Below are 25,995 nucleotides of genomic sequence, written 5' to 3' on the forward strand. Positions count from 1 at the left end.
GACCCGATCGCTCGGCTGCGACAAAAAGCATGAGCGAAGGGCTCAGAATGACCCCCATAGTGTACAGATCTCGTTGGGTGACTATTTAAGTGGTTATAGTGTAACTAGGGAATCCTGCCTATTATTACTTACTGTGCCCTCGGGTAAATCAGCTGTTCCATTTGACACATGTTGTAATATATATTATAATATAATAAAATTATAGTTTGTCTAAGGGGCTAGGCTGTGTTTTTGCGCACTGTGTATACGCCTAGTTTCCTTGTTTGCCTGCATATCTGAAGCTGCCTGTTACCACCTATCTAGCTGGGGGGGAAAAAAAGAAAAATTACACATATACATATACATACACATATATATATATATATATATATATTATTATATATATATATATATACACACACATACACATACACACACAAACACATATACACATACATATATATACACACACATACACAGTGTTGAACTGCGGCATGTAGGGCACACCGGGGGAATGCAGCGGCAGGGGTCCATGTTTAGGGGTGTGGCCTGCCACCTCATTGGTTGGATTAACCATAAGTCTGGGCCCCTTCATAAATATATACAGTAAATTAATCTGCTGCATGCATGATAGTGTACCAGATTAATAACCGATTAATAACAGCAATGCACTGTAGAAAATACACCATAGTCCAGTATAAGGTAACATGTATAATGTATAATTCAAGTGCACAGTCTGGAACCTGATCCTTAGAGCAGGAGTTGGGGGCCCACCGGTGGCTTCCACTGTACCCCTGTGGGCCAGTACAACAATGCACACACACACACACACGTATATACACACACATACATATGTATACACACAAACACACACAGTGTATATACATACACACATTGATCCACTGCACTCACCATTCCTAGATGTGGGATGCAGTATGGTATAAGACCACACCGATTTATATTTAAACGATGTACTCACCACACTGCACCCCAGATCCAGGAATGGTGAATGCAGAGGATTTATGCCTTTTGTTTATTTGATTCATCTTTACATTAGTCTTTTTGTGATCACATCTTCTCACGGACCCATGCTCTTATTTAATTTAACCTGTGTCAGCTGTTTCCCTAAGTGCTTTACAGCAGGGGTGCCTGGTTACCGTCTAAAAGCCAAGGCGTGGAGGCTTTAAACCAGCCAGCATACAGTACCTAAAATGTAACACTAATGTGAAAGCAATTGCCATGTTTATAGTTCTGAGCGATAGAGTAGGATCTTGCAGAAAAACGGGGTGGCTTGAAAGGGGGCTGCAAGCTTATATGTACTGATAAATATATCAACTACACCCCAATATTTATTATGGCGAGTGCAGAGCCATATAGATACACTAGTTACCAGTCTGTCTGTCTCTCTGAGACAAGGGGGCAGCTGTATGCCAGGGACCAGGTGTCTCTGATACAGGGGTGCAGCTATATGCAAGGTAGCTGGGGTGCAGCTATATATCAGATCATGCAACCCCCAGGGCATTGCACCTTACGGCCCTGGCCTCAGCCAATCAGAATCAGCCTGGTTCTTAGTGCATACGGCTGTCGCACGTCACAGCCTTTCTCCAGTGCAGCAAGCCAATAAGAATCAGCCCGGTTCCTACTGGTGGAGTATCCGTGGTCGACGGATCAATCACAATAGGTGCTTTGGCCACCCCTAGACTAAAACAAACAAAATACAAAACGTATAGTAGAACTTTGCTATTGCTAACCAGCTTTTGTCAGAGGATTACCAACTGGCACAGCACTATACGCCACTGCTCGCCAAACACGAGCACTTGTGCTAGTGGTCATTGGAAAACCCCGATGTGTGGACTTGTGGTGAACATAGATAAGGGATGGAGGCAGGGCAAATACACCACAGGAGAAGTGTTTCCGAGCTCAAGTGCAAATGCTGGGAGTGTGCGGTCACTGGGATCAATTCCATATCCATTTACATACTTTTAATAGAATTTAAAAAATGCCAGTAACACCATGTATTAAGGTGCTAGTGGGTAAGGGGCCTCCCATATTTAATAGTCCCTACACACTGGGCGATATCACTCAAAGATATGAACGATCTCGTTCATTAATGAACGAGATACCGTTCATACCTTTGAGTGTGGAGGCACCAGCGATGAACGATGCGTGGCCCCGCGCTCGTTCATCGCTGGTGCCCCGTCGCCTGTGCATGCAGGCCAATATGGACAATCTCGCCCATATTAACCTGCACGGCTATGGAGGCGGGTGACGGGGGGAGTGAAGAAACTTTGGCACAATACCTGCAGGGAAACTATGGCGGCAGTGGTCGCACTGTGAAGCCCTATGTGGTGTGCGCTCGCGAAAAACATCTCACTGGTGCGATCACCCCTGCCTGATTGACAGGCAGAGGCGGTCGCGGGGTGGGAGGAGGCGTGCCAGCGGCGTTTGAACACCGTTGGGGGAGGGGGCGCGGTCCGGACAACACAGGCGTCTCCAGACCGTTGCTGGGGCGGGCCAAGGCGGCTGCGTGACATCACACGCAGATGATGCAACCCAAAACACGGCGGGTAGCCGTCTGCCTCCGCAGGGAGCCACTCTGCAGGGAGTTAGGGCTTGACATGCGGGGCGGACTAGCCCTGTGCTGGGTGACACCCCCCCCCCCCCAATGTCAGAGTGTTTACACACATCTACGATCAGGTCTGAATTAGGCCCTATATTCAAAGTAGATAGGTGCACAAGACACTACTCATACAGGAGGAAAATGGTGGCAATAGTCAGTAAAATGTGGCAAGTGAAATACAAAATGGTGGTAAATGAATAACGCCAAAGTAGTGACACGGTTCTTTTACAGCAGGTTTAGAAAGGACATCACCTCTGCACTCCGCGTTTGTAGCGCCTATAAACTGGTGGTCCTCCCGCCTACACACAGCAGAGGCAGCCATTTTGTACAATAAGCCAATAGGACACAGAAAGCGATCAATGAACTAGGGCGAGATTAGATTTTGCCCACAATCTGGCTGCCTCCAGACTATAGTGTGAACTGCTGCTTCCACCTTGCTAGACTGGCTAAGGGAAAATGAACGCAGACCTGACACACACACATTCAACAGACATCACATCATGTTTACATTTACAGTGTGTTATAGGTGTATAGTTTCACATAGCGACATTTTACATGTCCGCCTGAGGAAAACCATCTACTGGGGCAGCTATGAATATTTGCGAGTATTAATGAGAGTGAACGGCCCAAGTATCGGCAGGAGCATGCTCTGTGCACTTTCGAGACACATCATCAGGTCTCCAGCACTCACTATATAGGATCAGTTGAGCTCCGTGTCACCAGAAATGCAGCCCCTCCAACAGTTACATACAAACAAAGAATTTGACGGCAGATAAGAACCACTTGGCCCATCTAGTCTGCCCCTTTTTTTTATCTGCAATCTCTACCCTTTTTGAACCTTAAGGATATTCATATGCCTATCCCAAGCATGTTTAAATTGCTCTACAGTCTTAGCCTCTACCACCTCTGATGGGTGGCTATTCCACTTATCCACTACCCTTTCTGTGAAGTAATTTTTCCTTAAATTTCCCCTGAACCTCCCCCCACCTCCAGTCTCAGTGTATGTCCTCGAGTTCTAATATTTCTCTTCCTTTGAGGAATGTTTCCCTCCTGAACTTTGTTAAGACCCTTGATATTTAGGGGAGACTTATCAAATCTTGGAAAGAGAACATAGACAAATTACCCACACCAACCAATCAGCTTTCAACTGTCATTTTAAAGGCCGTGCTATAAAAATGACAGTTGGAAGCAGATTGGTTACTACAAGCAACTTCTCCATTCTCTTCCTCTCCAAGATTTAATAAATATCCCCTTTAATTTAAAGAATACCTAATGAAGTAATACAATAGGGCAGGGAAACGGCTTAAGAACAATGTTTTTTTTTTTTCAATTATATGTGCATTGACGACTTTTTATAGCAATCAGGCATTTATTCAGCATGCACTATTAATAGTAATACTACTTTTTTCTTTTAACGCCACGATCAGCACACTTTTAAAAACCAATAGCAGATACTCTCATGAAGCTAAAATGCTTGCTTAGCTTTATAATCTTTCTTGCATTGTAAAAGTGTATAATATATATTTCTGATTGGCTGAAGACGTGTGTGACTACCGTTAACGCTTATGGTTATATTTTCTATAGCTGAAAATGTTGCAACACGAGTAGATTTTGAGGAAATTTCCAGAGAGTAACAGGCAGCAAATTATTAGAACAAAAGAGGAACGGAATGATATAGGTAAATTAAAAGAGCAAAAAATATCTGCAGAACTTTCCAGGTAATAGGTTTCTTTAATGGATCATTAACCCTTACTATGGAACGGTTTAACTCCGGAGGAAAGTGATCCTGACATCACAACACTTTAAAATGGGCTGTGAGTGCGAGGTCCAATCAGAAGCTGCAAAGATGGAGGTTGAGGCCTCTGATTCGCCAAGCCTCAGCACCACACACACACAAGCCATGTATTCCGGCAGGGCAGGGGTGCAAATCAGAGTCCCAAATTAAAACAGCTGCCTTTGGTAATACAGCTTTAAAAGGCAAATGGACCTGTGTGTTGGACACTGGCACACTGGCTGGCACTTCCGCCTTCCAGCTCTGCCCCCTGGGACGTACTCCATGATCACAGAACTTGTATGTTCTCCTCTTGTATGTGTGGATATCCGTTATATCCCCACATTACAAAGATACTGTGGCTGGAGTAGTGTATTGTAAGCTCCACCAGGACAGGGACTGACGTGCCTGAATAACGGGCCAGATTTATCAAGCCATGCAGAGTTATAAAGCACCAGCCAATCAGCTCATAACGGTCATGTTACCGGCTGTGTTTGAAAAATGACAGTTATGAGCTGATCGGTTGCTACTTTATCACCGTGCAATGTATCACTCTCCAAGGCTTGATAAATCGGGGCCAATATTCTGTGACTGTGCAGGACTGACGAACATGACAACAGTATTCTAATATTAAACCATTATATACCTAAATGTAGAGATTTCTTAGAACATACTTATTATTATACATATATTTATATAGCCAAGAAAGCCGGTAATACATCTAGGGGCCCCGGTGCCAGCTGAGGATGTGTATACAGGGACAATTTGACATATTTGATACACAATATACTGTGTTACAGGGCATGCAATGCAAAGACGGACGTGTCTGACCCTATACTACAAACACAGAGCTGCATCCACAAGTACAGACAGGCAGTGTGACAGCCACAGGTACCCACACACAGAGGGGACAGTGACTCAGAGGGCTTCCCGCACTTCTATATATGTTATTAGAGTGTCCCGGGCCCCTCCTGGCCTGACTCTCTCCATGAATACACCATCTGTAAGAGCACAAAAACCTCTCAGTGACTCCAGAGCAAAGGGAAAAGGGTAATTTAAGATGCCCAAACTTGCGATTCCACCCAGCGGCTGGTGGAAAAGGAGGAACACCCAGCCTGACTTCAGCAGCAGCCAGCTCACAAAACAGGCATTCTCTGGCCCAACGCGCTGCCCTCTGCTCCACAGACCGGCCACTGTTCGGAGGTGAAGCAATGATCACATCATCTGGAGGCTGCCCAACAGCTGAGTGCATTATAGCCCAGACAAAGACACAGCTACCTCTCACCACAAGCTTCAGCAGCCGCTGCCCTCTCCCACTGACACTTGGGATGGCGGCACACCATTGTCCTGACACCCGTACAGCTGAGACAACCATCTGATCTGACGCAGAGCTCCACGTCTCATCAGCAGAGCGACAAGAGTACTCAGCAGTTGCATATGTAATACATTACAGGCGACAGGCTGCAGCACCAGGCCTAAACAGGGTAAAATCCCAGTCATTACCATTTTTGGGGGTATATTATGATTGCCAGCATCTGCGAGACAAAATGTGTCTGCCGTACTGTCAGGAGTAAAACCCCATCAACAGGGGGTGTCAATGCATTAATACAGGTTTATAGAAGATCTGAGAAATCCTTGTTGGGACTTGTAGTACCATGAAAGCCAAGGAGCCACAGGCGAGCTGCAGCTGGATGAAAGCACTTCTCCCGCAAAACATCCCCCCCCAAAAAAAAAAAAAAACCAACATAGAACAAAAACATACTACTAATGCAGCTTTGCTATTTGCAAGTGAAACCTAGGATTGCCGCTCTACTCTCCTCATAAATCTAATGGGGTGATTCCGATCTAATCGATGGGCTGCAATTTTTGCAGTCCTGCGTTCAGATAGTCACCGTCTACAGGGGGTAATTCCAAGTTGATCGCAGCAGGATTTTTGATAGCAATTGGGCAAAACCATGTGCACTGCAGGGGAGGCAGATATAACATGTGCAAAGAGAGTTAGATTTGGGTGGGTTATTTTATTTCTGTGCAGGGTAAATACTGGCTGCTTTATTTTTACACTGCAAATTAGATTGCAGATTGAACACACCCCACCCAAATCTAACTCTCTCTGCACATGTTATATCTGCCTCCCCTGCAGTGCACATGGTTTTGCCCAATTGCGAACAAAAATCCTGCTGCGATCAACTTGGAATTACCCCCACAGGGGGAGTGTATTTTCGCTGTGCAAGTGTGCGATGCTTTGTGTACACCGAGCTGCTAAAATTAATTGTGTGCAGTCTGTGTGCAGCCGAGGACTTACGCCTCCAGTGCGATCACATCAGGCTGCTCGGGGCTGGAGCTGAAAACGCCTGGTGCACGCTTGCATTTTTCCAGACGCTTTTCGATAAACGTTCAGTTACCACCCTGAACGGCTTCCTCCTGTCAACCAACTTGCGAATATCCGTGCGATCTGATATTTCGCACCATCCCGACGCTGACCGGCGATGCCCTTTGTTGTTGCCCAGACGCGTGTGCATTCGCATGTGCAGTTAGGACCTGATCGCACAGGAGCTCATGAAAGTGCCCTCCAAAAAGTGCCCAATAAAATATAATTAGCAATTTACCAAAATGATCTTGACAGTGACTGCGATAAGAGCCCTGAAGATCCCACTATAGAGAGACATTTATGATATTCACCAGAATATATTACAGTTTGGTAAACTGTCCATTTTTGCAGTCCCCAGAAATACATAACGATTGCATTTGCCAGCAAAAAACCCACAGAAGGACCACAGAAATACAGTCTGATATCTGCAACAGTACACGGATGGTAAATGGCCCCTGGTACTAAATAATGCACCAGTCCTTCGTAAACAGGAGAGGACACAAATATTACCTCAAGAAAGTAGCCCCTTGACCTTGTGCAGCCTGAAGAATCTGCAGACTTTTCAGAGGGCAAAATGTTGTCTTCAGGTGTTGTATTCATGGAATGCTGACAAACCAAACAGGAGAAGCACGAACATTGTATAACATGGGTGCTGCAGTGACCCACTTGCACACACTGTGCAGATAAGATGTGACAGAGACCAGCATTGAGAAAGCAAAAGTGTCTTCTTATCTCCCTGCCGCTTCCCTCATCCCCCGCCTTCTCTAAGACTGTACCTTCTTCAATGCTTCACCACATGCGACATGACAGCAGTGCAGGGGGCACATGGCATGCACACGTCACCTAGCAACAGTTAATCCGAATAAAACAAATAATAATAATAATAAAAAATTCCCACAACTTCAAATTCCCTCAATGGCCGTCTTCTAAATACTCACAGGAGTCATGAAGATGCTGCACTAAAATAAAATAGCCAAGGGGCCACGAAAACTGCATGATAACTTGATTGGTTGCCACGGCAATCTTGCACCCTTTTTTTTTTCTAGCCGTGTTACCATTTACTATCATTATAAAGAAGGTTACTGGCAATCACTGGGTTGCATATTGACATATTTGACAAAATGGCTGCTTTCACAGTAGCCAACATTTAAAAAATAGTTACACTATTTAGCGGGTGCATTCACACAGCATACAGATGATACAACATTAGCGCAGTATAGTACAGCTAGCCATGTGTCATGCTAATGGAACTGAATAGTACTTTTTTAATTTAAAATACGCCCCTTCAGTAAATATGAACTTCTAAAATAGTCGTTAAATATAAATGAATACCCAAACCTATTTATCGTTTAGTCATTTTAACCTTCTTTCCATTACTTAATGTGTAACACCCCTCTCCACCCCTCCTTGAGAATTCAGTATATGTATGTGCACTTGTTATAATGCAAAACTGTGCTATAGACGTGATAATCGTTATACAGGAAGTGCATGAAAACGGAATTTGTGTAAATGCTGCTGCTGCCGCCGTTATGTTATACTTCCACCATCTTTATTTACAAGTCTGCAAGGCAAACTTAAACATACTTGGAGGCCTATACAGGGAATACAACTAGCAGCACATTTATCAGGAAAATGCCAGGAAGCAAAGCCCTTTCACAATATCAGGAGGCAGTCAAGGCCAAACAGCTACAGACCTACTTTGGATTGTAAAGAACATTGGGGCAGATGTATTAACCTGTAGAAGACATAAGGAAGTGATAAACCAGTGATAAAGCAGTGTTAAGTGCAAGGTGATAACGGACCAGCCAATCAGCTCCTAACTGTTAATTTACATATTGGAGCTGATTGGCTGGTGTGTTTATCACCTTGCATTTATCACTGGTTTATCACTGCCTTCTCCAGGTTAATACATCTGCCCCAGTGTTTTTTTTGCTGTACAACTTAATCAATGCACCATGAGCAAGATTCAGGTTTGTAAGTAAAGCATAAAAATTTTTTAAAAAAAGCAAGTCAGCGGCAGTATGGTGCACAAATTTCGATCGCAAGGTGATTGACAGGAAGAGGACATTTGTGGGTGGTAACTGGCTGTTTTCAGGGAGTGTCAGGAAAAACGCAGGCGTTCCCAAGCGTTTTTCAGGGAGGGTGTGTGATGTCAGCTCCGCCCCCGATCAGCCGGTTTGTATCGCACTGTAGGAGTAAGTCCTGGGCTACGCACAGACTGGTAAAAATATTAGCTGGTGAGTGAGTTGTGAGCGGATTTGCAGCTGTCCGCTGTCTGGCAGAGTTTTTGCACGGCGTACACATGCATTCACACACTTGCACGGGGCAGGTTTTCACTCTCTCAGAGCGGCGACTATCTGATCGCAGACTTCTGCAAATTTGCAGCACGGGATCAGGTCTGAATTAGGCCCTTTATTTTTACACTGCAATTTAGATTTCAGTTTGAACACACCCCACCCAAATCTAACTCTCTCTCTGCACATGTTATATCTGCCCCACCTGCAGTGCAGCATGGTTTTGCCCAGTTGCATGCTAATTTGCTTTATTAATACCCCTTTCACATTGCACATTGCGTCCCGGGACCCCTTTACTACAGCAGGGAGAGGCGGCGCGGAGATGATCTCATCTCCCAGCGCCGCCGCTGACTCCGCCCCCCCCTGCCATGGCAAACCGCCCGGCATATTGCCGGGTCGGGGAAGTCTGCAACAGCTGCCAATGCCGGATCCCACCCGGGAAGGACCCGTTTCCAATTCCCGGGTGGGATCTGGTATTGGCAGTGTGAAAGGGGTATTACAAACATGTATGAAGCCCTATGTACGGTAGTTGCCACACTGCACCACAGACAATAACGTCACATTTACGTACAGCTTCCGTGAAGTAGAAATTGCATTTATTAATGCGACTGAAAAGGAGAATGCAGCCAATCACTGAGGCATGAGTTTCTCATTTCATGCGTAGCTTACCAACTCCTGCAGTGTTATAACCTCACCACTTAACCAAGAGCCACATGCCTCGCTAGATCCTGGTCAATCGCTAGGGTTAATACTTGCTTGTGATCATACCAGACAAACACACTAGGGTTAATCTTTCACAGAAGCCAGTCAGCCTACTTGTATGGTTTCTGGAGTGTAGGAAGAGACTGAAGCACCCACAGGAAACCTATTTGAACATGGCGAGAACATACAAACTGCACACATATAGGATCCTGGGTTGTAATAGAGCACCTCAGCGTTGTGAGGTGGCAGTGCTAACCATGTCAGATAAAACCTCACACTAAAGTATCCCGGTCAGGTACAATGAGCCATTTGCTGACCTTTAAGGGGCAAGGAGGTGAAGAGTCAGATTGAATAGCAGACATCACTCACACAATGCCAGAGTGTGACAGAGGCAGAACATAAAGAAGGCTGGAAGCCATTGTTGCAGCACAGTTATGGTCATTTCCTTGCGAAACAATACCTCAGTAATGCTTTCTAAATAAGGCTCTGGCTCTGCCTGACAAACATCCAGATTACCACCATATTGCAGCTATTTGTTAACAGAGGTATTTATTCCACAAGGTTCACTGCAACGACTGACCTGACAGGATAACGGACACTTTATGTTTGGAGAATAGGACATACTCAGAATGAGGCTTAGCAAATTTCCAAGATTTATTTTTACAATATTGTCATTGCAGTCTTAGGATAATCTGCAGAGCGGCTGCTGGAAACTTCTATCGGCTGCAGCCTGAAATTATCATTGGAATTCAAGGTGTGATGTGTGTGGGGGGGGGGGGGGGGGGAAACATATTGCATATACCAGGGGAAAATGACATGGAAAAGAAGTCCACAAGTAGACAACTCACTGAAAGTGAGCCCACTGCTTACAGTGAGGACACAGGGCCGCAACAGAAGAAAATGCTTATATCCTAGGTGTACGCATGACCTACGACCAGTTATCACAATCATCAGTCCTCACTTGCACCTAGGTATGCACCTCAACCATTCATGGTAGACAAACACCAATGCCGCATCATCCATGGTGACACATGGCCATTTGTGAAAAGCATCGGTGGTGCCAGTCAGATGGCTGAGGTTCTCTCATGCGCAGCCCTCAGCCACCATTGGCTAAAGCATTGAAGGTTTCTACTGATGGCTTAAACCATCGGCCAACTATGGTACAGAATTCGATGACCTTCACTACTTGCACCTACCCTATATTAGATACAAAAGACACGTGTGGACACCGGCGTATCCTATTCACCCTCAGCAGTGCGCAGCCCACAGTTCCGTCACACACCCTCACTGAACTCTGCCTTTGATAGAACGTCCCAATACAACAAAGGTCATAAGTGTTGGTGCCTCACCACGCATACATCCCAATATCGCCATACTTGTGTGCGTTCTGTTCCAGGGCATACATAGTGTGGACACATGCATGATAGGCTCTGCGAACAGGTGGGTGTGGTATGGAAGGTAGATAGTAACTAGGTCGCCAGTGTCTAGGTCGACCGCTATTGGTCGACAGTAACTAGGTCGACGGTTTAAAAGGTCGACATTAGTTTTTTGTGGGGGGTTGTGTCGTTTTCTTCGTAGAGTGACCGGGAACCCCAATTAGTGCACCGTGTCCCCTAGCATGGCGCGCTTCGCTCGCCATGCTTTGGGCTTCGCTCGGCACAGATTACCGTTCCAATCGTAGTCCACGTGGAAAACTCATGTCAACCTTTTGACCTAGAACATGTCGACCTAGAAACCCTGTCGACCAATAGTGGTCGACCTAGATAGTGTCGACCTAGAGACTGGATCCCGAACAGGCATACAGCAGACTTTGCTTCTGTTCCACAATGGTTAGTATTGTGGTTAGTATTGTTGACTTACAGCACCTGGATTCCACTACTTCCGGAGCCCGATCTGAATTTTGAACTGGTGGTTTAGATAGGGTCTAAGTTAAGTGGTCTAGGAAGTATTATCTTTTTCCGAAGTATTCAAACCTTTACAAATTCTACATAATATATAAGTGTTTGTGAAATTCAAACGGGAAAAGACTGGGGTGGGGGCAGAACATACTCTAATAATGCTACTGAGGTTTAGAGTCTCAAACATGTCCTCACGTGTCTTATAAACCAGAGGACACGGTCCAACATGGAGAAAACCGTCACAGAAGAGAGAGAGATTTATTTTCTGAAGTCTACAATTTGCTAAGCCTCCCAGTTAAAGACACCGCCAACCTGAACAATCAATTATCCAGAATCCTTTTGCAATAATCACCGACAAGGGAGTCATGAAAAGAAGAAATCCATTTGTTTCTAAATATAAATTCCCGACCCAACCTGCTCCAAAGGGAACAAGGGCTGCAGTCTTCACTCCAATTTCTGTATCTCAAAAGAAGTCTGTACCAATTGAAGTCCTATAGTTTCCAATCTTCAGTTAAGTTACATTTGGGAACTGCCTTAGCAAAGATACACTAGTTTAACCTTCACTTAAAAGTCTTTTTCAACATAAAGTCTTAAAATGATTATTTCACCCAAAAACAGAATTTGCATATTTGGGTGGAGTTAATCATTAATCCAGTATATGAGATACTTGGGGACAGATGTATTAACCTGGAGAAGGCATAAGGAAGTGATAAACCAGTGATAAGTGCAAGGTGATAAATGCACCAGCCAATCAGCTCCAATATGTAAATTAACACTTAGGAGCCGATTGGCTGGTGCATTTATTACCTTGCACTTATCACTGGTTGATCACTTCCTTATGCCGTCTCCAGGATTAATACATCTGCCTCTTGGTTTCTGGTGATCCACCTGACCTGGTGGGTGCTCGTATGTCTGCTGCGGTGCAAGGATATTCTCCTCAACCGTGTCATCAGCAGGACGTCGACAGACACTCACTATCTGCATGGAAAACCCCACCACAGCTGAAGTTAGGTTCCATCATTAAACCACAGCATCAAGACACCCCCAGAACGTTTTGAACCCTGGTCTCCAGGAAAGCAATATTTTGGATTAATGTGTGACTTAAGGAATTTTGTATTCAAAGCTCGCTTTTTCCCCCTCTTTTTTCTCTCCCTCCCTCTTTCCGTACTCCCCCTTTTTCTTTTACCAATTTCAGTGTTTTATGTATTTGCGGTTTGTAACGTGTTTTTTGAGGGAAAGTCTATTTCAGATACAAACAGGTCCTCGTGTAACTGCTATTAATGAAATGATGTTTAGATTTCAACAGGTCATCCTGTTTGTGATTTTGTCGCATGTTACATCATTTGTACTGTGTCTATGTGAAAACTGCCCAATAAAATTAGTTGCAAAAAAACAAACACAGCACCCCAGAACTGGTTAACTAATCCTTATTGCAGGCCTGTGGGTAAATGGTGCTTTTCGGTGGTCATTTACCAATGTCTGAGTGATAACAGCCAACAGTCCCAGAATCTGTTCCTGCACAGTGCCTTTTAAACATATATGTTTCAGAATCAGATCACGGGTATCAACTAAGTAGGGGTGGAAGAAACATACAGTACTCTGGGTCCACTGGACGCTTAGCACAGCTTGAACGAATGTAACTTAGTAAAGTCAGGGTCCAGACATCAAACGCAGGATGGACCCATAACGCTGCAGGTTGAGTCCATGTCTGTTCAGCAGTGAAGTCATTATGGTTCTAAGAAGGACTTGTATCAAAATTCCATTATTTAAGCACTAAAGGGCTCTACAGACTCGGCGACCTGCCGCCGAGCTGCCCGACCGCCGATACGGCAGACGGGCGACCAGGCGGTGGGGAGGTGACGGGGGGGGGGGGGGGGGGGGGGGGAGTGAAGTTTCTTCACTCCCCCCGTCATCGGGCTCCAACGATATTGTCCATATTGGCCAGCATGCACAGGCGACGGTGCACCAGTGATGAACGAGCGCGGTGCCGCACATCGTTCATCGCTGGTGCCTACACACTGAAAGATATGAACGGAATCTCGTTCATTAATGAACGAGATCGTTCATATCTTTCACTGGTATCAACCAGTGTGTAGTGGTCTTAAGTCACATCCTACATCTCTATTTATAGCAGCAATGCAGGATTAAGGGGGACATTTACTAAGCGGTAATAAGAGCGGAGAAGTGAGCCAGTGGAGATTTTGCCCAATCAACCAATCCTCAGCTCTGTATAATTTTATAGTATGCAAATTATAGATGTAACTTCAGTGCCGATTGGTTGCCATGGGCAACTTCTCCATTGGCTCACTTCTCCGCTCTTATCACTGCTTAGTAAATGTCCCCCTTAGTTTTAATGGTATTACTTATACAAATGATTACTTTGTGGGGGATCAGTACGAGATCCTGACGGTCGGGAGCCCGGCGGTCAGGAGACTAATGCCGGGAGCCCGACAGCCGGGATCCCAGCGGCGAGCGCAGCGTGTCCCCTCACGGGCTCACTACGCTTCGGGCCCAGTGGCGTTTCTATTCCCCTCCGGGCGGTGGCGTGGACCACCGCCCAAAAGGTGTAACCAGCCGGCGGTCAGGACTCTGACCGCCGGTATTTCAGCTGGTGTCTGGATTCCGGTGTCGGTATCCTGACTGCCTCCCCTTTGTGGTAGTGTTTCTAATATTGGTCACTACTTACAGCGTAAAATTTAAACCATGTAAAGAAATGTAGTGTCCATTCTACCACCCCGCACCTGTCACAACGCGTGCAGTTCACCTTTCCTGCTGGGGTGTCGCGCTCTGCTCTGGTGCTTTTAGCACACTCTGATTTGTATCTAAGTGCTATTCTCTTATCAAATTGGTAGGACATTATATTGCACTACCAGTCATTCATTGTCATGTTTCATCATCTTGCACAAATTAGCAAGTGTGCGCCATTCAACCAGCTGCTACATCAGACATCTGTTACATTGTAGCTATGATGTGTGAGATCAGGAATCTAACATACAGCCTATGAGTCAATGCTTCAAGCGTGGATGTACTTGAAGGACTGAAATAGCTGAATATAACACTTTTTGTAAAAGAGACCCGACTGCGTCACACTGAAAAACAGTTGTTGCACAAAATGACAGTAACCAATCATCATTTGTCCGCATAGTACAAGCCAGACAATGAACACAGTCTCTGATTGGTTGCAGCATTATCACACACCTAAATACCAGAAACGTAAATATTAATGTATAACTGTAAAGTTACAAAGGACGCTACAGTATCAGTACAGTAAGAGAAGGACAGCGCAAGTCCTGAGTGGTGAAACGCCATTGATTCCTCCAGATGTGGTCTGACAGGTCAGATATACAACACAAAGTAACAAATTAAGGCAACGATTTACTCTAATTTAGCGCATAAATATTACGGTGTTCCGATCTACAACTGTTTCCGTCACAGGCACCTTAGGTCTCGTACACACGGGCATAATAAAAAATAAAAAAATCAAGCTCATAGCGTGTTTCCTTCAGGTCACCAAGCCGAGGAACTAGGCCCACGAACACTTACGGGTAAGCGTTTGGTTTACGCCAACTTCAAAATCTGTCTGGTATATCCAAAAGCGGTGCAGCTTATTAAAATACATTGGGAACTGTATGGGAACGCTTGTCATGTACACAGCACATTACGCTGCTGGGAAGCTTTGTGAACGCATATGTATGTGAAAAGGTTTTGTTTACTGACTTCCATTGCCTGAGCATACGAACCCTAAACGATGTCACTCTGTGAGTGACGTCGTCTAGTGTTTCCCCCTCCCAGCCTGGCTGGTCGGCCGTACACACCGAGTGATATGACTGTTCATATCGCTCAGTGACATCATGCTGCGGCCAGGCCATTCATGCAGCTCCTGGACGACAGACCAGATTGAGCATGCATGCACCACCGAAACCAAGGGTCGTTAATGACCCCCGTTGCCGCATATCGGTCGTCGATGCCGGCATACACACTTGCCGAGAGAGTGAACAACGTCACTCAGGAAGGGAGAAAATGAGCGACGTTGTTCATTTTATCGGTAAGTGTGTATGCACCTTAAGACTTTGGGCCTAATTCAGAGTTGATTGCAGCAGCAAATTTGTTAGCAGTTGGGCAAAACCATGTGCACTGCAAGGGGGGGGGGGGGGGCAGATATAACATGTGCAGAGAGAGTTAAATTTGGGTGGGGTGCCCGTTCTCCCGGACTTAACAGGTTGATTTGTCGGGAGAACGGGTATTCTCCGACTTAACTCCCCGGTGCAATGCTGATTCCCGACAGAATCAGCCTTGCGGCAGCACTTTTGTTAGTTTTCCTCTCGCAACCCCCGGGGGTGAGAGAAGAATTCCCGACAATTGAGTGTCACTTGGCGCTGTATAGAATAGCACCGGGAGCAAATTCCCGGCGCTATTCAACTGTCGGAGAATTTAATCGATCCCTATGTCCACTATGAGCAAGAGTGATGAATGCATGGCCTACAGGATTTGTAGCAATCCATTGCAGCAAGAAGCCGAATGCAGACTAGAACGTTGAGCTTTGTGAACACGTTAAACTGCTCCTATTAGATCATAATATTATTAGGCCAAGGGGGAGATTTATCAAATCTTAGGGGTGGGGGATTCAACTGACTACAATGTTGTTCAGTTCCAGGGATGAGTGCCTGGAGCTAATCAAATGTCCTCATTGCGCTAGGGCCAGGCATGTCCAAACTGCGGCCCTCCAGCTGTTGTGAAACTACATATCCCAGCATGCCCTGACACAGTTTTGCTGCCAGAGAATGCTAAAGCTGTGTCAAGGCATGCTGGGATGTGTAGTTACTCAACAGCTGGAGGGCCGCAGTTTGGACATGCCTGCGCTAGGCACTTAAGTCGGGAGATGCAGTTTACCAAGACTAATGTCCGGGGCTTAGATTTAAGTGCTAATGTCCTAGACTTGAGTGCTGGTTGTGATGCTGCTAGTGCACGCAGTAAGCCTGCATGTAACACTGCGGCATCTGAGGAGGGTGTGAGCAGAAATCCCGCAGTCGCAGGTTTACAGCGTGGCCAACTGCATAGCTCCGGCCACTATTTCCCGGAGTTAAACAACATTGCATGCAATTGAATTTGAGATAGATAAAGTGGAGAAGTACCTAGGCAAAGAAATAAGCTTCTGTCATTTTTCTAACACAGCCTGTAATAATGCTTCATCCTTGCTCTTACCAGGCAGCATTAGGAATGTAATAGCTACATAATTATAAAAACACCCAAGAAACAACCACAGCTTCCATCCTAGAACATTAACTACTGGGCAAAAACAGGGCGACATTTGTGTGCTGACCAGTCCGCTTCACAATCCTGTACATTTAACTATAAAGAATGTACGTAACACCAATCGTGTATTATCAAGTAAAAAATAAATAGTAATAAGACGTACTGGATGTATGTTCACAAAACAGCTCATTTGAGCTCATATCAAGCTGTGCAGAATAATAGGATTTGATAGCAAGCTCTTAGTACAGAAATTTCGATATACAAGAAACGTATAAAGGTCATTGGTCTGTGCCACTGACCAATCACACCACATACATCAGAGTTTGACTTGGTGTCAATTATGTCTTGATAGAAAGATCTTGTTTACAATTAGATCAAGGGGTTAAAGCAGTGCGCTGCCGCGATGCCCGGCTGTACACGTATCGGCCCTATATGGTAGTGCCAACATTGCAAGTTTTTCCTCTCACCCCGTAGAGATGCAATGCCAGTGGGCGCCATGTGTCATTCCGACACGGCGCATCTCGTTGAATTGAATTCCCGACTCGGAACGGTTGTGTAAACCTGCTGGGTGATTTCTCCAGTGGGAAAACAGACTGGAAACACAAAATGGGGAGAGAACGGGACATGGGACAGAGGATACGTACCGTTGGCATGTTATATGTGGGTGAGAGGGATACTTTGAGATGTTCCTAGGAATACTGTACAAAACATTTTTAGCAATAGGGGTACAGCACAAGAGCAGATACGAGACTGGGGTCTGGGACTCCAGATCAACAACAAAAAGGTCGACACACCTTAGGTCGACGCCAATTGGTCGACACACCTTAGGTCGACATGGACAAAATGTCGACAGGGACAAAAGGTCGACAGGAGCAAGGTCGACATGGAAAAAGGTCGACATGAGTTTTTTATGTTTTTTTTTGTGTCGTTTTCTTCGTAGAGTGACCAGGAACCCCAATTAGTGCACCGCGTTCGCTCGCCATGCTTCGGGCATGGTGCCTTCGCTCCGCTCCGCTTGGCACACTTTACCGTTCCAATCGTAGTCCACATGGATCATGAAGTATGAAAAAGTTCCAAAAAAAAAACAAAAAACTCATGTCGACCTTTTCCCATGTCGACCTTGTTCCTGTCGACCTTTTGTCCATGTCGACCTAAGGTGTGTCGACCAATTGGCGTCGACCTAAGGTGTGTCGACCTTTTTGTTGTCGACCTGGAGTCCGGATACCACGAGACTGTAGGGTATGTACTAAGCCCTGGCGAGAGATAAAGTGGAGAGAGACAAACTACCAACCAATCAGCTCCTAACTGCCATGTTACAGGATGGGATTGCAAAATGACAGTAAGGAGCTGGTTGACTGGTACTTTATCTCCGTCCAAGGCTTTAGTACATAGACCCCTATGTATGTCTTGACGTACAAAAGATCCAACTGGAAACATGCGTAATTATGTGGATGCGACACAGCGCGCACTTCCGTCGGTATGCCTTCAGAGAACTCTGCCTATGTACAACCAAGCTACGCGCCTTCAGCCGCAATGTGACAATGCCAGGCACCTCTGCATCGCCGGAACTTGCTTGCGCTTGGCTCTGGAACACGTGCAGTGCGAGAACACACAATGGTGGTCATTCCGAGTTGTTCGCTCGCAAGCTGCTTTTAGCAGCTTTGCACACGCTAAGCCGCCGCCTACTGGGAGTGAATCTTAGCTTAGCAAAATTGCGAACGAAAGATTCGCAATATTGCGAAAAGACTTCTCTGTGCAGTTTCTGAGTAGCTCGAGACTTACTCTGCCAGTGCGATCAGTTCAGAGCTTGTCGTTCCTGGTTTGACGTCACAAACACACCCAGCGTTCGCCCAAACACTCCTCCGTTTCTCCAGCCACTCCCGCGTTTTCCCCAGAAACGGTAGCGTTTTTTCACACACTCCCATAAAACGGCCAGTTTCCGCCCAGAAACACCCACTTCCTGTCAATCACATTACGATCACCAGAACGAAGAAAAAACCTCGTAATGCCGTGAGTAAAATACCAAACTGCATAGCAAATTTACTTGGCGCAGTCGCACTGCGGACATTGCGCATGCGCATTAGCGACTAATCGCTCCGTTGCAAGAAAAAAATAACGAGCGAACAACTCAGAATGACCCCCGAGATGCATTCACCAATCCAACTCTGCATCAGCCAAAGGTGCGCAGAGTGTAGGATCAATTTAGACATGAAGGGAGAAATGTAATAGCCAGCACAACTCCGGCGAGATAGTCCTTAGCTCTGATAGCGGCAATTAGTTTAAAGGCAAATGAAACAAATTTTAATCTAGTGAGATGTACTAACTAAGCAGTGAGAAGAGTGGAGAAGTGAGCCAGTGAAGTCACCCATGGCAACCAATCAGCTGCTCTGTATAATTTTATAGTATGCAAATTATACATGTTACTTCAATGCTGACTGGTTGCCATGGACAACTTCTCCACTCTTTTCACTGCTTAGTACTGTACATCTCCCCCTATCATCGCTGGAATCGCACAGGCTCCTGCAAGGCGCTGGCAATTACATTCGGCCCAGAGTCGGTGACTGCAGATATAGTATATGAAACCATGGGTACAGCGGCATAGGATGTCCGGAAAGCAAAATAAAAAAAGCAAAATTTCATAAAACAAATATGTGCGCCAAGCAGCACTAGGAATAACGGTTGGCGGCAATTGTGTGGTGCAAATAAAGGAGTCTGCAAATAGAAGCCACGGTATGTAACGTCACCCTATCCACTCACATCATTACCAGCAATGGGGGCATTGGGTCTTGTGCAGTCCTGTACAGATCACGGGGCAATGTGCTGCAGAAGGACCGCAGCACGCTAGTAACAATCGCACATCAATGTCTTTACTTGTGTTGGTTCTTGCACTGAAAAACGCTAACACTGAGCAAATGGCTACCTGAGGGTGACAGTAACCAACAAGGGGGTAGTACGGTGGCATGCACAGACTGAGTGAGGAGGGTAAGTGGCAGGGACTGCGAGCAGCACTAAGAGAGGGTGGGCTTAGCTAGGAACAGCCACAAGGGTCTATATAAGAGGGGGTATTGTGACGTGTAAGGCAATAGGAGCTGTCACATAACATTAGGGGGAGGAAGTTGTTTCCCTGTTGGGAGGTACAGTACTGAGCCCTGATAATAAGGTGGTGAGGGGGTGCATGCCAGGGGTAGGTGACTAGTGGCAGAGTGGGAATGAGACAAGGGCAGGGGCTATATGACACGGAGCAAGGCATAATGGGCAATGGGAGGTGATGTGAGTGAGGTATGAGGCATGAGGAAATCTGTATATAATGTCAGTGACAGGGCTAGTGTCACTGGTACCAGGTAATAACAGGGTGTAGTGAGCTATGGCAGGGCAGTACTGAGGAGGCAGGTAATAAAGGCAGTCACCAGGAAGGAGTACTTACAGTGACAGGGGGGTAGTAAAGGGTAGAGAGGATGGAGTAACAGAGCCTCAGACTAGGGAAAGGTAATTTACCACAGTCCCCCCCCACCCACCCTCTGTAGTATACTTCCTGCAGCCCCATGCACCAGACTAGCAGCAGCAGCAGCACAAAGGTGAGCAGGGGCACAGTGCTGCATGTGCTCCTGCCGGCGCCCCTCTTACCTCCACCCTGCGCACAGGGCTCCCGGCTGCACACTCACACGGCTCCTCTGCGCATGGGGGGCGCTCACCCTGACCGGGTGAGGGAGTCCCAGCAGCACACAGCCACAGTTGTCATCCAGAGGTAGACGGCACAGCAGCAGCAGCACACAGTGTGGGGAGGGGGAGGCAGGAAGGGCTGTGTGTCACAGAGGAGGGACTGGGGCAGGGGGAGGGGAACCAAGAGAGAGTAATGGGGAGGAGGGAAGGGAGAGAGCAGGGAGGGGCTGGAGGGAGAGAAGGATGCAGCCACTGAGCAGAAGTGACAGAGGAGTCTGTGTACTTTCTACTAAGCCTTGGAGAGAGATAAACTACCAGCCAATCAGATCCTAGCTGCCATGTTACATGCTGTGTTTGATACATGACTGGAGCTGGTTGGTCGGTACTTTAGGGAAGATGTACTAAGCCTTAAAGAGTGATAAATTGGAGAGAGATAATCTACTAACCAAGCAGGTTCTGTCTTTTTCAGACACAGCCTGTAACATGGCATTTAGGAGCTGGTTGGTTGGTACTTTATCTCTCTCCACTTTATCTCCAGGTCGATGCGACCCGGGACCCGTTCACTACAAAGGGAGAGGCGGCGCGGAGATGAGCTCATAAGCGTCGCCTCCGTCCTCAATAACGTTGCAGTCCCCACTCCCGGATAGCAACCCGGCCCGGCATATTGCTAGGTCGGGATGGCAGCATGTAGGGTCCAATGCCGGCTCCCATCCGGGAAGGACCCGTTCCCAATTCCCGGATGGGACCCAGCCTGGCAATCTGAAAGGGACTTATGTAACCCTGATGGAGAACTAGCTAATCAGAAAGACACTGTTGTATAAGGCTGGGTAATACACCTGACCAACACGTTGATGGACCCGCCGATTGAGTGGTAAGTATACAGACCCATCAGCCGCTGGCCCTGTTGGTCCCCCACCCCCCACCGCTGTGCTGCAGGGCCAATGCAATTGCTGACTGACATAGCGAGGGTACACACCAGCACTGTATATTGGCCAGTGGGTACCCAGTTTAAGTGGTATGGAAGGTCGACAGTAACTAGGTCGACCACTATTGGTCGACAGGGTGTCTAGGTCGACAGGGTCTTTAGGTCGACATGTTCTAGGTTGACAGGTCAAAAGGTCGACATGAGTTTTTAATGTTATTTTGGTGTCGTTTTCTTCGTAGAGTGACCGGGAACCCCAATTAGTGCACCGCGTCCCCTTGCATGGCTCGCTTCGCTCGCCATGCTTCGGGCAAGGTGCCTTCGCTTCGCTCGGCACAGAGTTCCGTTCCAATCGTAGTCCACGTGGATCGTTAAGTATGAAAAGGTTCAAAAAAAGAAAAAAAATTGTGAAAAACTCATGTCGACCTTTTGACCTAGAACATGTCGACCTAAAGCCCCTGTCGACCTAGCCACCCTGTCGACCTAGTTACTGTCGACCAATAGTGGTTGACCTAGACATTGTTGACCTAGTTACTTTCGACTTAGAGACCGGATCCCAGTTTAAGCTGTGCGGCAAATTCCCACATAGAAACACTGTATATTCTTCAATGTATCATTCTATTGTGAGACCAATGTATTATTGGCATGTACAGTACCAGTGTCACAGACTGCAGCGTGGTAGGAGGAATAGCACAGATGCTGCCTCACATACCTGGATTGATCACTGTAGGTACAAACATCACGGATAAACCCGTAGAGAAGCCTTTTTACTTATATGAATCCAGCTACTCAAATGAAACTACGCACCGGCGACAGAAAAACCGCCAGTGACAGCGCAGATCATATGCAAACGCACTTGACGCAGGAAGTAGTAACCAGCGTTTGTCATGGAAGACGGGGTATTATAAAGGGAAAATGCTCCATTTATTTTGTATTACCAGCTATTTATATAGCGTGCACAATTTCTGCAGCGCTTTACAGAGAATATTTGCCAACATCCGTCCCTGTTCCAATGGAGCTTACATTCTAGGGGGAGTCAGTCCGAGTTGATCACTAGGTGCTGTTGTTCGCAGTGCAGCGATCAGGCTAAAAATCTGCATTTCTGCGCATGCGTATGGACCACAATGCGCACGCGCGACGTACGGGTACAAAGGCTTTTGTGGTTTTGCACAGGTTCTAGCGACGTTTTCATTCGCACTGTTGGCCGCAAGAAGATTGACAGGAAGGGGGCGTTTCTGGGTGTCAACTGACCGTTTTCAGGGAGTGCTTAGAAAAACGCAGGCGTGCCAGGGAAAATGCAGGCGTGGCTGGGCGAACGCTGGGCAGGTGCGTGACGTCAAAAGCCAACCCTCCAACGTTAGAATCAACGCACACGTAGAGTAACTATAGGGCTGGTCTTGTTTTGCACAAAATGTTTTTGCAGGCGCTCTGCTGCACAGGCGTTCGCACTTCTGCAAAGTGAAAATACACTCCCCGGTGGGCGGCGACTATGTGTTTGCATGGCTGCTAAAAACTGCTTGCGAGCGATCAACTCGGAATTACCCCCCATATTCATTACCGGGTGTAGTATGGTATGCCGGTGGGCGGGCTCCCGGCGATCAGCATACCGGCGCCGGGAACCCGACCGCCGGGATACCGACAGTGTGGACCCCCACGAGGGAGAATAGCTGTCGGTATGCCGGGTGTCGGGATCCCGGCGCCGGTATACTATGCGCCGGGATCCCACCATTCGGCATACTGAAGACCAACCTTCCTTACCACATGGATACATCACATATGTTTTTGGAGTGTGGCTGGAACAACACACAAATACAAGGATTACATACAAACTACACACAGATGTGGCCTCCATGGGAATGAAACCCAAGACTTCAGTGCTATCAGACAGTAATGCAGACCACTATGGAAACCGTGCCACCCCACTGCATTGATCCCAGTGTATTAACTAGAAGTGGACACCAATAGGCTCGACCCAGAAATGCCACCTTACTGCAAACACTCCCCAGCACCAGTGCAAGTGGGTATGAGGTCATTGCCACCAACGGGTTCTGTTTCCATAACCATGTATATGGTTTTACCAGCATGGTAAGATCGTGATCTGTGGCACCAGTGGCTAAGAGGCCTTATCATTAACGCAGCTGTAAGTCCCAGACTTGTTTTGTAGAATTATTCACTGTAAAGTCCTACTTCCTAAAAGGGACTTAACAGGAATTGAGGGGTGTAGTATGGTATGCCGGCTGTCGGGGTCCTGGCGCACAGCATACCGGCACCGGAATCCCGACTGCCGGCATACTGACAGCGCGGCGAGCACAAATGAGCCCCAGGTATTCTCCCTCCAGGGGGGTGTGGACCCCCAAGGTGGAGAAACGGTGTCGGTATGCCAGCTGTCGGGATTCCGACGCCGGTATACTGTGCGCCAGGACCCCGACAGCCGACAAGCTGAAGATCACCCGGAATGGAGAAACCTGTTACCTTGGATTACAGGCATCAGAGCTACGCAATGCTCATAGATTGCTATGGTTTACTGGGCTGTGTTAATGAATAGCCCTCAGTATTGATGGACACACAATGCTTATCTTCCGGAAACCATTCTTTAGCTGGCAAGATGGCAACATGTTAATGTTATAGCCAGGGGACCTTTGCTATTAAAACAGTGCATGTAAGATCTGCGAGCATGACTGCTGACCATGAAACATTGGGGGTCATTCCGAGTTGATCGTAGCTGTGCTAAGTTTAGCACAGCTACGATCGTAAACTCAGACATGCGGGGGGACGCCCAGCACAGGGCTAGTCCGCCCCGCATGTCAGTGCCGGACCCCCCGCACAAATACTAAAGCATCGCACAGCGGCGATGCTTTTGTATTTGTGCTGTAACTCCCGGCCAGCGCAGCTCTTGCGGCTGGCCGGGAGTTACTCGTCGCTCCCGCTGGCCGAAGCGGCTGTGTGACACGTCACGCAGCCGCAGCGGCCCGCCCCTCCAACGGTCTGGCCACGCCTGCGTTGGCCGGACCGCACCCCCTAAACGGAGGCCTTACGCCGCTTTTCAGCCCCCTCCTGCCCAGCGACCGCCTCTGTCTCAGAGGCGATCGCTGGGCACCAACAACTGCCATGCGCCGGCGCACTGCGGCGCATGCGCAGTTCCGACCCGATCGCTGCGCTGCGACAAACTACAGCGATCGGTGGTTAGTGAATGACATACTCTGTTAGCTATATTTTTGCTTTATTTTATCTAGTGTCTGTCAATAAATATTAACTTTTAATGCACAGATGAGTGATTGTTCTATGTGATTCACTTCAAGAGCAACCCCCCATAGGGTCACACATAACCATAATCTCAGTAATTATAATACCAATATATTTATAGAGGTATTATTCAATTTGTAACAACCTATAAGCGTTTCAATGTAAAGGTGTATACACACTTGCCCAGAAAGTGAACAACGTCGCCCATTTTCACCATTCCTGAGCGACGTTGTTTACTTTCTCGGCAAGTGTGTATGCTGGCGACGACGATCGATGTGCGGCCCCTCAGGTCAATAGCGACCCTCGCTGTCGGCCGTGCATGCAGCTCAATTTGGACTGTCGTTCAACAGCTGCCTGCAAAGGCCCAGCCGCAGTGTGACGTCACTTGTCATATGGTCGTCATATCCCGGGGAAACACTAGGCGACATCGCTCATGACCTATTCACTGTGACGTCTTGGTGACCACGTTTTCCACAAGAAGGTATTGCAAATTAGGCTGTAACAGTCACAACACTGTAGAGAGTTCCCTAATTCAAACAGTTGCAATCTTTGAGGCATTTCAATTGTTGTTTGGGTGCCCGCCACTAGGGGGCATCTGCCGGGAACTATTCCGGTTTTCTGCCATTCTGGCGCGATCACTGGCACCATCGGCATTTCTGCTCACAGCTTCCAAAGGTAGCAAGCAGTAATGTGTGAAAAATGGGCACCCAAGTGGGACTGCATTGCAGCCAGGAGTTTAGTCAGGTTTAGCCGCTTTATGCTTTTGGGCACATCAGAAGTAATGGGTGCCCAATCAGAGCAACAGCCGAGTTGCTCCAAGGGGTGCCCATTACTTTGGGCACTTGATAAAATTATCAAATTCCCCCAGATAGTATCTGGTAAATGGGAGAGAGCCATATGAAAGTCCAGTATTTCTTGCTTCCCCAATATACTTACCTGGAATTATAACATTCCTGTATAAATTGCATATTCTGAATTTCCATTGCTTTATCATTTGGGATTTTGGGTTCCCTAATGTTTCATGAGGTATTTTACATCGCAGCAGCCATTTTGTTCCCAAGTGCCATCGATGTACTTTTGTGTCCTATATTCTAATTAGATTGTAAGCTTGCGAGCAGGGCCTTCCTACCTCTGTCTGTCTATTTTTACCCAGTTTTGTTCTATTACTGTTGTTCTAATTGTAAAGCGCAACGGAATATGCTGCGCTATATAAGAAACTGTTAATAACTGTTAATAATAATTAGCCTTCTTTTATACATTGCTACATATCTGATACTCCTGGTTT

The 25,995-nt window shown here is 46.9% G+C and overlaps 1 protein-coding gene across 7 annotated transcripts in view; it reads right to left on the minus strand.

Moving 5' to 3' along the window:
- The window catches only part of ARHGEF1 (Rho guanine nucleotide exchange factor 1), a 139,764-nt gene extending 118,998 nt beyond the window's left edge, over positions 1-20,766 (minus strand). For 3 of the 7 annotated variants that reach the window (XM_063942379.1, XM_063942378.1, XM_063942374.1), the window contains exon 1: positions 20,510-20,765. The gene's annotated coding sequence lies outside the window, so the exon portion shown is untranslated. Of the gene's footprint in view, positions 1-5,655; positions 5,685-20,509 lie in introns of those variants that run through there. The other 4 variants (XM_063942381.1, XM_063942380.1, XM_063942377.1 and 1 more) reach the window with 3 other exon arrangements.
- Between the last annotated feature and the right edge of the window lie 5,229 nt (positions 20,767-25,995).

This window comes from Pseudophryne corroboree, chromosome 10, assembly GCF_028390025.1.
Source record: "Pseudophryne corroboree isolate aPseCor3 chromosome 10, aPseCor3.hap2, whole genome shotgun sequence".
Classification (NCBI taxonomy): domain Eukaryota; kingdom Metazoa; phylum Chordata; class Amphibia; order Anura; family Myobatrachidae; genus Pseudophryne; species Pseudophryne corroboree.